The sequence below is a fragment of the Chelonia mydas genome, chromosome 4 (assembly GCF_015237465.2).
Source record: "Chelonia mydas isolate rCheMyd1 chromosome 4, rCheMyd1.pri.v2, whole genome shotgun sequence".
NCBI lineage: Eukaryota > Metazoa > Chordata > Testudines > Cheloniidae > Chelonia > Chelonia mydas.
The window spans coordinates 66,647,999-66,660,920 of NC_057852.1; the positions used below are offsets into that span (position 1 = coordinate 66,647,999).

Genomic DNA, 12,922 nt, shown 5'->3' on the forward strand with positions numbered 1-12,922 from the left:
GTGTCTAGCTGTATTGATCTGCTGTCTTCTGTTTTATACTTGGAGTGTAAGCTCTGTGGGGCAGGGCCCATCTTTTTGTTTTATGTTTGTACAGTGCCTAGCATAATGAGGCCCTGGTCCATAACTAGGGCACCTTGGCACTATGGTAATATAAATAAAAATGATTAATAATAATATCCTCTTTGAACCAACCAGTCAGCAAAGATTGAGGGTCTTGCAGCTTGTTTCCCATAGGAAGAGAAACTGATGATAGAGTTGCTTTGATTCATTCCTGTTTGTTTACAAACAATGTAAATAAAGTCATGTGTCCTTGAACACAGCAGGAACCAACAGGAGACAGGTGTCAGAGTAGCAGCCGTGTTAGTCTGTATCCACAAAAAGAAAAGGAGTACTCGTGGCATCTTAGAGACTAACAAATTTATTTGAGCATAAGCTTTGTGAGCTACAGCGAAGTGAGCTGTAGCTCACGAAAGCTTATGCTCAAATAAATTTGTTAGTCTCTAAGGTGCCACGAGTACTCCTTTTCTTTCAACAGGAGACAGTTTCCTTGCTCAACATTCCAAGCCTCTTTTTCCAGCCAGCACTCTACCCAGGAAGCCTCTCTCTCTGAGCTTTCTCTCTGGGTCACTCTACAAGTGCTTCTCTGGCTGTCCTTGGCTTTCTGCTGCCTTCTCTGTCTACTTTTGTGGTGTTTCTGGCTACATCTGTTCTCTTACACACAGAACGTCACCAAAAAAAATATTCAGCCCTCTGCATTTGCGTTCAGTCCTTAGTGAACCCCCTCTGCCGCACTTGACTGGCCTTGCAGGTGGCCTGTGTTTTGGGCCATGGCTCCTATTGTTTCAAATATCTTACACCAAAAGCAGTTTAACTGCTTCTTATATTTATCCTTAATGAAGGTCAGCTATTGTCGTTACCAGCTTCTCCTAATCCCCAGCATAGCAGTACAAATAAACAAATAATTTTGTAGCTGAATAGCCACAATCTTCAAAGATATGATTATTTAAATGAATGATCAACACTAGAGTCAACACTAGAGCTGTGAGGGACCTGAAATTTCCATTTTGTGGCAAATTCAATTGTTTTGACATTTATTTTAATTCTGAATTAGAAGAAAGAATTTAGAAATTTCCTGAAAAACAGAATTTTGGAAAAAATTGGTTTGGGTCAATCAGAATATTTCATCTCGATAAAATTACAATGTTTTGTTTTGATTTAGACATATTTTACTTTTTTATTGTATAAAATAAAAACTTTCAAAAGCAAAAGTTGTTTTGAAACAAAAAATCAAAATGTGCCATTGCAAAAATGTTGAGGAGGATTGTTTCAGCCTTATCAAAATACTTCTTTCCTCTACCCTAATGCCCCGTTTTTTCTAAATGAAATAAGTTTAAATTGATACATTCCCATGTTTCAGTAAGGAAATGGCATTTTCCGACAGAACAATACTGTACTGGAAAATTTTCAACCAGCTCTAGTCATGCCATACTGTACAGCACAATCCAAAGGATGATACAGGACTGTAAAAGCTCCTCTCTTCCGTACACTGAGATGTCAGTGTTCTCAGCCTTTTCCATCTCACATAATGGTCTAGTGGGCTTACTGTCGGGCTAGGATCCATGAACTTCCCAGCCAGGCTATTTATTTGCATCATAGTGCAAGTCACTTCACTTATTAATTAGTATCATCCCCATTTTTAAGGTGATGCAAACACATACTTACCTATTATTGTTATTTCACAGGGGAATTGAGACAATTAATTAGTCTTGGTGAAATCACTCTGAATATGTTAAGTCCAACTCATAAAAGCTAAGTAATAGTATGATATTCACATATACAGGGGGCATTTGTTACTTATCAAGGCCTGTAAGTATTTCTGGAGACAACATGTCCTTGATGAAATACCACGTGATGAGATGAACATGAGGAATTTCATTAATGTCCAGCTCCCACTGGAAGATATACAAAAGAACAAATCTAGTGCTGTCAAGAAGTAATGCAAAGAATCTAAAAACTCACTTTGTGCTTTTTCTCTGCAAAAATCAGAGATTTTAATTAAATGTTTAAGATTTGGTTCAGTGTGAAATTTGGCCAGAAAAAGTTCAACTTTACATGCCTGTCTGCCCCACATGAGCTTTCCATCTCAGCTAGTTAACATTATGTGAGGCCCATGTCTGAAGAACATAAAACTGAATACAACTTTCTACGATGCTTTTGCTCTGTTGCTCTTATCTTGCTGCCCGGGGGCTCTTTCATTCTTTGGTAGGGTATTAGGGTATCCACAGCATCCCTGAACAGCCAGAAGCCAACCCATGATTTAGCTGAACTACATCTCTCTGCAGTCCCTGGCATTAGTCTTGGTAATTTCTAAATAATAAATTCAATTTTAAAGCCATGTATCTGGTTACTTGTACTGGATTATATCCAATTATTCCTTCTTGTAGGGTATCACCGTTGGCCAGTCAACAATGGATGCCATCCTTACCCTCTGGCTCCTGGTGGAATTGCACCAAGAATTTAACTCCTTGCCTCCTGTGGCATATATCAGCATCAAATTGGCTTTTGATTTGGTCAACAGGTCAGCACTTTGTCTAGCACTGAAAAGAGCTGGTGTTCCTGATGTTCAGCTAAATCTGGAGTGATAGTCACTGGTATCGGTGCAAGAGTGCATGTTGGTTCACAGTGTTTGCCATGTTTGTACACAACCTCAGGTATGTGGCAGAGATGCATTCAACTGAATATTAGGACTTACCATTCCACATGCTGGAAACCAGGTGGTCAAGAAGCGTCTACTGACCAAGACTATACTGACAGACAATGTTGCCTTGCTTGTGGAGAAGTCAGAGAATTTCAGCCCTGCTCTCCAAGGTCTATAAGATAAGACCCGCACTATGGGACTGAACACTTCATGACAGAAGACCAAGGTCCAGAACCTCTGAGCTGGGCCACCAGAATCCCTGGTGCAGGTGGGGTAAAGAACTTGTTAATGCTCTGTACTGTACATCTGCAGTGCACTGTAGGCTGCAAATAGGTCAAACAGTTGCAGCAAACAGTATGTTCTTTCATGAATAGGTCTTGCTGCCCCCCGCATGAAGTCCAGTCTGCTTATGGATGCAAAAACATTTTTGCAGTGAGATAAAAGTTTGGGAGCTATTAAACCTGCGTACTACCCAGGAGTGGGGGAAGCTCCCTAAATGTAGGGGGACTACTGGCTCCTGAACCATGGCCCCTTCCCCCCTGAGTCTCCACCCTTGTCACACCCCTTCCCCTAAGGCCCCATTCCTGTGCCATCTCTTCCCGCAAGGCCCACCCTCCTCTCTGGTCCCTCCCCCCGTCACTTGCCCTTATGGTCAGTAAAAAGTGATGGGGCCATTCCGGCACCCCTGGTACTACCTGTATTGACCCAGACCCTCTTACAGGCAGACTTGAGAGTTGCTAGAGGTATTCCATATATGCTGTCAGAGCCAAATCCCGGCATAAAGTGGTTTAACTTGTGCAATGTAACACAATCTCACAAAGATCTGGCCTTCCTTCAACTGGGGCATTGCATGCTCTTCAGCCATGTTGCCAGATGAAGCAAAGCACCCCAGCACAACGTGCCCTCAAATTCTCCATCAACACGTGAATGGGTGCACACCCGGACCCTACCTGGTGCCACCTACTGGGGCACCCCAGAGATTTGAGGATCTGTAGGATTGGACCAGATCTTGGAATTTCACTACATGATGCCTGGTGCAATGCCATCAACTGTAGTTATTCTGGCTGCTGCAACAATCCTTAGTAGACTATTCATGTTTGATGATGATGAAGGTGTAAAAACTACTCTGAATATATGGTTTTGGTGTCTCTCAAGGACACCATTTCTCATTAAGCATTGTTTAAATTATTTTATCTTAAATGTAATTATTATATTACTGGGGAAACCACACACACACCTACAAACATGAATGAAAAATGCTTTTTAGCATGACTGTTTTTTGTTTTACCTTACTATTATCCTTCTCCAAAGAAGAGGACGGACAGGAAGGTTGATGCCATCTCAAAAAGGGAAGGATAAGATTTTGCAGTAGAGAAAAGTATAGTGAGTCCCAAGGCTTTGGAAAGTTAATGTTATTTTCTAACATTTCAGTTGCAGAAATTTGAACATGCTGAAATTTATTCAGAGTGGAAATTACTTAGACCTGAGAAACACAAAGGTCTTAACAAAAGGAACAGGAATTAATGAGTATTCTTTAAACTCTTTTGAATTATTCTTACATTTGAAATAACCTGCCAAGGTACAATTAATAAAATAACGCTGAGCATACCTTCTGAATATCCTCTCTTTCAATATCTTGAATTCAAAAGAATGGACAGATCTTTGACCACCAGGTAAGATCACATATACTTCATGAATATTTGGCAACATTTGCTCCAATTAAAAATAAAAATTGAGACATTAAAATACAATAACTCAAAGAACTGTTTTAATTTCTAACATGTACAAACCTGAGTTATTAAAGCAAATATTAGCTTAAGGAACCCCTAGTGAGATCATTCTAGTGGCAACAGGCTGAGCTGCAGAGAACTTCATTGAAAAATACTCTAAAAAGATTGCTCTCTGAGCTGATCAAGTTGGGACAATACTTCAGTATTTCTGCTAGGAAATTCATGCAGCAATATTCATGAAAATACTGAATGGGGTCATCCATCTTCTCTTGATAGTGGCAGTGTCCAGGATTTTGTTACCCCCACAGATAGATATAACTTCTCAAGTGGAAAATTGCATTCCCCACCATGATACACCAGATAATGAGGATAAATGAGGAAAATTTTAAATTGTGGGGGAAAAGTTGAGGACTCCACTTAGGCTCATTGTGGAGGATTCTTTGTAAAGAGAAGGTATGATAGCAAGAAAGAACTCTCCGGATGTTTGAGGACTTCACCTCAGTAGATAAAAATATTAAAGTAGAGTACATTTTCAAAGCTGTGTGAAGTACTGGTAGAGTGAGAACAAATTCTCAGCACTTGTACTTGTTAAGAGGAAGAAATTGATACACATGCCCTAGAATTATGTTAAATATACTTTTAAAATGACTTGCAATGAAAGTTCTGCTTAGAGATAAAGATAACCTTAAACAGTGTAGTTACAGACAGCACTGGGTCTGCAGTCTGAAAAAGTCTCTCCCACACGCGCACGCATGGCACCTGCACAGCAATATTCTATAGATGCAGTTCTAGGTTCATAAGCCATTTCAAGGCCTCATCTGAGGGTGAACTAGCTGGCTTATGTCTGTCAGGACCTTAGCTCCTTTCTAGCTATTGGTGTAGGAAAAGAAGTGAGAGTCAAATGCATCTGTGCTAAAGAAGAAACTGAGAAGATGATGGCAGACCTGCCAGCAGGAGCACCATAGACTGTCTCACATGTCCAAAATGTGCAAGAAAACTAGGGAACTTTTCCATCCACTGGGGGGTAGGGGAGGAAATGGTCCAGTAGTTGTAGGAGCCATATTGAAGGATGTCAGTGAACAGAGGTTTCTAAAAAGTTCTGATGTGGGCAAATTTGGCCCAGGAGTGCACCAGAGTGCTGAGAGACCAAGAAGGTAAAGAGTAGAAAGAATCATGACCATCAAAAATGTTGTATGTTCAGTCTGTTAGTTCTTCAAGGAAGTGTTTTCTGAGTCTCTTCAGTATTTTGCTTACAACTCTCTACTAAGAGAGTTGCACCATACTAAGCAATATAAGTCCTATAATTATCTATTGTTCACATGCACCATGACCCTAAATCACCATGCATCATTTCAAAATCATGTACACCTCAATGAATCTTAACAGTAGAAGCAGAAAAAGTTCTCTTTCACTTTTTCATAAATGACACAAACACACAATTTTCTGACTTCAAAATTTTAGAGGTTCGCTCACCACTAATTATTACTTACAATTTTAGAAGTTCAGTTTGGATATAAACGTCTAATTATTTGATGTTTATATGAAGCCTGAACTTATTTGAAACTGATCCAGAACTTATGTTGGAAATCTCAAAAGAACAGGCCTTCATGGGAAATTTAAAGCAACAACAGGATTTGTCTAAGGATAAACTTTCACAAAAGATTGTTGGTATTTTCACTTTCAAACCCAATAAAAACAACAGTAAAAACAGTGATTTTTAAAAAAATCTTTAAAAGTTTTTTTTAAACCTCATAGGGTAGTTCAATTTGTGGGTTAAGATTGGCTTAGTCATTTTATCTGAAGTGTCTTATTAAAAAAAGTAAAATATTTTAAAATAGTATCTCAAAATACTACAGCTTACAACAGTAATATTAAAGTGCATTGGGCTACAACTATAAAATACTGTCATTCTGCATAAAGCTATTTGCTGCTTCTTTTTTTTTTCCCTCTGTACAGGACTCGGCAAATTGTCAGCACCAAAACATAATAAATAATGATAGTGACTGCCTAAAATAACTTTTTAAGGTCCCATTTATGTATAAGAACTATTAGCCATCCAAAATGAAAGCTGCAATGCAGATAAAATTACAGCTCGGAATCTGTCTGCCTCAACAACCAAAAAATGAAACATCAGGATTGCTTTACTTTAGCTCACAGGCTTACATGGTACAGTTTAGACCCTTCACTTTACCCTGCCAGCTCCTTTCGTGCGTGAGAATAATACACCTTCAACACTTTTCTGGTGTACTCTTGCAGTGTGTGACTATCATCCATCAGATGGCCCACTGTACATGGTTTGCATAACATGCATTCCTTTGAATTTAATAAAGTTGGTAGATTCTGGGATGAGCTGAAGGAGGAATCTCAGGAACCCAATGTGTTAAAAGTTTAATAAAACCAAAGGAGCAAATGGGGTGGTTTCCTTGCTTACCTCTCATCTAGTGTTATCACTTGGTACTCATCAAGAGATTGAAGAGTAAATATTTTTCCTTTTGGTATGAACCAAGCTGCACCAAATGGCACATATTTTTCAAAAAATTCCAGAGCAGGATTCTTTGGACTCCCTGCAAGATCTTCCCCATCTTCTTCATTACACAAGCTGAATGCTACTGCATAGTATCAATATGCTTAGTACATAGTTATGAAACAAAGCATAAACATTTCCAACAAGTGCAGTAAATATGGGCTTGTTTATGGTTGTGCGACACATGAAGAGATTCCCCAGTCCCTGACCATTCCTCTCTTGAGGTCCATGGATCCACAGGATCTGTCACAGTGCAAGGAAGACAATTTTATGGCAATATTTGCAGCAGATAAACAGACAGATCTCATCCACACCTACCAGTGTTGTATTCTGCAGATAGCCATTTCAGGGAAATTATTTCTTCTTCTGCATTTACTCAACAAGTAAATCTACACTGCCACTACTGAAGGGAAAACTAGTGCCAAATTAATAGAACACTTCTTGATGCTATTTATCATTACACCAACCCAAATAGTGGGCCAGAGCCTGATAATCTTCCATTGAATAGTACCTTACTTCACAAACAGTTCTATTGAAGTCAATGGACACCTTTGTAAAGTAGGGTGCCAATCAACAAAGATGATCAGAATGTGACCCAATATCTTTCTGATTTGAAACTGCTAATTACAATGTAATGAGACTCGGAGCAATTTACCTCACAGGCCAAACTGAGTCAATAGTATACGTACTGTTACAGTGTGAGGGTTTCACAGTAATGCTTTTGCCTGCAATTACAAGTACAATTTTCATGCTATCATATTCGGTTACTATCCCTGCATTACTCTGAAGCACAAGGTCAGAAACTGCATTCAAAACAGAATAAATATATCCTTGACTTAAAAACAAAAGAATTATCCACTGGTGAATGTTGAAACATTAGTGGATGCTTTTCCACAATATAATCAGGTAAAAAATAATCACATAGAGCACATAATGGGGAGGTTTCAGTTATGCTTTAAAGTGAAATAGACATGACTGTCCAAAAAAAAAAAAATCAGATGTGTTACCTCTGAACAGATTCACACCAAGAGCTATTTTTTGCTTTGTTGTATTTTATCCATGTGGGAATTTTGTAGCAGTCGTTATCAAAACTCCAAACAAAATAAATATAAAGTTTCAAGGAGAATTACTTACTAAGTCCAATACAGTTTGATACATAGACGTGATACTAATTATGTGTCATGTAACTAAGTATTTTTGACTGATCCCAGGATAAAAAGCCTGTGAGAAACTTTTACTGGAAAACAATTACTAGCACTACACAATGCTTATGGGTATGACACTATAGGAATAAAACCAAGGAAAGATACCAAAGACTAGGATTGCAAGAGACCCATGTATGGGGGTAGAAGAGCGAACAACAATCTCTCCACACACACACACACATCTTGCACAGCTGTGCATGGGCCCCTCTAAAAAAAATCTCTTGCATTTTGGGGAGTGTAGGGACTGTTTGCTCCTGCTCCCTGCCAGGGTCAAGATGCCAAGAAGGGGTGGGGGAGGACTGGAGACATGGCCGTGATCCCGCTCTGCATCAACCTGTGCACAAGGAAAAAACCTGAAGAATGATCTCTCTGGTCCTCCTCCTGGGCCAGTGCAGCTCTGCAGCCTCCTCTACTCAGGACAGCAGTGAACGTGCTACAGTCTAGTCTCACCCTCAGATGATTGAGATTGCTAACACCAGAGAAGGAAATTAAGGGGACATGTAATATGCACAGAAAGTAAACATTACAGCATTACTCATATTCGGTATTACTCAAATGCAATTTTCTGCATCTCTAACAAATTTCCCCACTTTCCCTTGGATGTAAAGATTTCAGGATAGATCTAAACAATAATCAACACACTGCTGCATGGCCGTTTATCTACTGCCTTCTTTGATATAGACCAGCACTGTGAATTGCAGCTACAGATGGGGATTAACTAGTGCTGTTGTCCTTTTCCAAAAGTAAAGCAGCTTCCTTTCTTCCATCTCTTTCCCAAATGTCACCATCTATCACAGCCTGTGAAAACCAACACACCCTTCAATCTCAGGATTAAACTAATATAACAGAACAGTTTTTCACCTAGTGATGACAATCTTTGTTCCACACTATGTGGAATGTTATCTACATTCTGAGCTTTAGACAGCTTTGACAGTTGTGACACAGATAAATGTTGAGTCACAGGTCCAGTGTATGTTCACTGACAGCAGAAAGGATTCCTAGCCACATTTATCTAGCTCTCCTATGCCCTGATTTAAAGGCTAAGATGTGATGGAAAGCATGTTATTGTGTAATGGTACATTTATCCTTAGATGCCATTTGCCATCACTGTATTGCACGAAACAAATGGACTGCAATATATCAATACTGTTAGTAAACATGTTGGACACAAAACATAGTTAACTTAGAGGTAGTTTCTCAAGTGCATTTCCTACCAGCACTATGACTGAAAAATCAAGGAAATCACTAAGTAGGGCACTATTATCACTATTCCTTAACACCTACACATGATAAACCCAAACACATTCAGATGAGCCACCACCAGAGGAAACTTCCTGTCACTTCCACCATATAGCTAATTCCTCATAGTCACATGAAAACTCCATTTCTACTCTAACCTCAGCCTTTTTCAAGAAAGTAATAACATATTATAGGTCAGAGTTAAGGTTATGCATTGGAGTGTGATGTTGAGGAACTGGATATGTGAACTGTGGGTAGTTGTCAATTGTAAGTGGAGAGCAGAGATAGAGAGCGTGCTCTGCCAGTATTTTTCTATACAAATTTCAAAAGGAGAAAAAAAAATCAGAGGAAGACTATAGATAAGAGTAAACAAAAAGAAATTATCAGATTGAATGTAAGTGACATACACAAAAGAGGATGAAGATAAATGGCAGGTACTTCACAAATGCTGATTAGATGGAGAAATACAATACAGAAGATTAGATTAATAGATTTGATTAGATAGACAAAGAATAATGAAAGAAGGAAATGAAGAGAGAAGGAGAGAAAGTGAAAGCAAACTTACTAAATATCACAATTGTCCCTACTACCTTCAGGACATACTGTCTCAAAAGGCAGAACCATACATGAAGTCACAGATCATTCTTGAGCATAAACCTATTTTTAAAAGTTTGTCCTATACACAGTTCTTTAAGACAAGGAGTGAACTTCAGGGAAGTAAGGGGTAGTCATATAAATGCATTAATTTTAGCTTTCAAAGTGGATAACAGGAACAAACTGCACACAAGAAAAGATCATATTGATATTTAAATACATAGATCATCCTTTTCTTATTTATTAACTTTCATATCACATATAACAACTAATTTTGGCATACGCATGGTTTTCATAATACTGCAGCATTGTTCTGGTTTTCCTATATAGCACTATTTGCCAATATATTTCTCTGCAGCAAGAATAAGCTTTCTTCATTATTCATCCATCTAAATACACTCTGTTTTATTTCTCTATGGCACCCCCACCACATTAATCATAGCACTGTAGTTATAAAAGGTAGCAATATAATTTGTGATAGATTTCTGCATGTCAAAACCACCTTCTGTTACTTGCTTGCTAATGTCTAAATTACCTGGCAATTATAAATGACCTGCATGATTGCACGAATACTTGATTTACATTAATTTATTATTGGAGACCTGCTTGGGGAGCTTCAATATTTGGTGGCTGTTGATAAAGATAGCTTATGTTGTAAAACTGCAACTGTAGCTTTCTTTCTTAGCATTGGTTTCAGAGTAGCAGCCGTCTTAGTCTGTATCCGCAAAAAGAAAAGGAGTACTTGTGGCACCTTAGAGACTAACCAATTTATTTGAGCATAAGCTTTCGTGAGCTACAGCTCAATTCATCACTCGCTTTTTTCTTAGCATTGTTCATCTACCGAAAATCAAGACAAACACCTTGGTAGGCACAAAAACATTCAAATTGCTCAGTAAAATGTAGCAAATGTAACAAATAGCTTGTGAGCTTAAATCTATTTTCCTAATTTATTAACATTACTTCAACTTCATTTTGTCCACTGCAGCATAAAAGGCATGCCTTTGTGTCATCACACATCCTCATTCTGCATCAAATGTTAGTCGGCTGATCCAGTAAAGTAAAGCAACTAGTTACCTCTTATTTTTATGTATGAAGGAGTTCACTGTGCCTACAGTACTTCCCCTTCTCATTAGGCCTGATATATGTAGGGTTGCCAGGTATCCAGTTTTCGACCAGAACACCCAACGCTGGTGCAAGGATATTTTGCGCCCTAGGCGAAACTTCCACCTTGCGCGCCCCCCCTCCCCGCCCCCGCACATCGGTTCATTGAAGGGCAAATCCCAACGAGCCATTATAGCTCTAACTGCACCTGTTACCTCTTGATTATTAAAAAGATATTTCTTAATGATCAGTAATGAATACAATCATACAATACAAGGGCAGAGGGGATATTTTATTATTGGGTTATAAATCTTTTTTTCTTATAATATAAATCATACATGCTGCTAAGAAGGAAGGTCTTGTGTGTGAGTCACATGCCTGGGAGTGAGCAGATCCATGTTCTATTCCCAGCTTTTCCTCAGAATTCCTGCAACGCACAAATTCTTCTCCCTCGCAAGGCACCTCAGAGGAACATCTAGAAGAGCTAGCTCTTAAATAGACATATCCTTGGGCCAACATGACACCCATATGCTTCATTTTCAATCGAATAGGCACATTACCTCCCAAGAACTCCAGAGAGCAGGGACAGGGCATGTGCATGGCACACCATCCCTAGAGGACATGCTTCCATATTTGCAACCAATGTGGAGAAAGGTGTAAGGGGAACATGACCAAGTCTGCAGCTCAGCACCTTTTGAAGGAATTTGTGCACCAAGGGTCCCCAGAGCGAGTCCCTTAAGCAGGACTACTTGCAACCATGTTCTATGTTTCCTAGGGTGCAGGACAACACAAATCTGTCAGTTTATGGTTCAAGAGCACTTCAAATGCCATGGCATCTACTAACTGATGATTAGACAATACAGCACTGTAGCACTTGCATAACTTCAACCATGTGAGTAGTCCTGCTACGTTTAAAGGTACTCACATGCTTCAGTGCCTGTAGCATGGGGGCTGGAAAAATGCTGCTACTCTGGATGGAGTTATGTATTACAATTCCTATGGCACTGCGTTTCAAAAATATTAATATTAAAGATTTATATTGCCAGAGGCGTCAACCAAGTTGGGGCCCCATTGTACTAGGAACTAAATTGATACACAGTAAATGATAGTCCCCAGGTGTTTACAGTCTAAAGACATGATATAACAGGTGCATAGGCAAACAACTGGGCAGGTTGTCAGTGGTGCGTATGACTGTGGGATGTTTCTTTTAGAATGAAATCCAAATTAATAAATAAAGTCACTTGGCATAGCCTACCAAAAATCAACTTTGCAGTTGACAAATCCCACTCAGTTAATTGCTCATCTAACTTTCAGCAACTTTCATGAAAATCTAGCTCTTTCTCAGATAAAAAAAATGTATTTCTCTCTCCCCATCCTCTGGAAACCTAACTACTTGGTGGCTTAGTTGATATGAGTTCATTGTTTTTCATTTGACTTTCAAAATATGCTGTGCAAATATTTGAGTAACAGTACCTCAAAAGGTAGAAAAGGGCCAAAAAAAAGGTTGTTTTTCCATACTCAACTTTCAAACTCATTTTCTTTCTTTGTGAATTTTTAACAATATTAAAGTTAGTAAAACAAGACTTTTTTAAAGATGTGATGGTCCAAGTATAAACAAACTCACTTTGTATAAACACATTAAAATACTTTATATTTACTCCTCAACCATGTAATTGGTCTTTTTTTATCTGAAATCTGAAGACTATTCCCATCTTGCATGATGAACTATAATCTAGGCAGGGCTTCTTCTGAATTCTGTACCATTGTTCTGGAATGTAACCAAGATTTTCAATGGTGAACACAGAATCTGCTTTTCAAACACAAAACACAA

General features: G+C 38.8%; 1 protein-coding gene across 5 annotated transcripts in view; it reads right to left on the reverse strand.

Moving 5' to 3' along the window:
• Positions 1-12,922, reverse strand: part of MARCHF1 (membrane associated ring-CH-type finger 1) — a 462,352-nt gene that overhangs the window by 91,230 nt on the left and 358,200 nt on the right. The window lies entirely within an intron of this gene.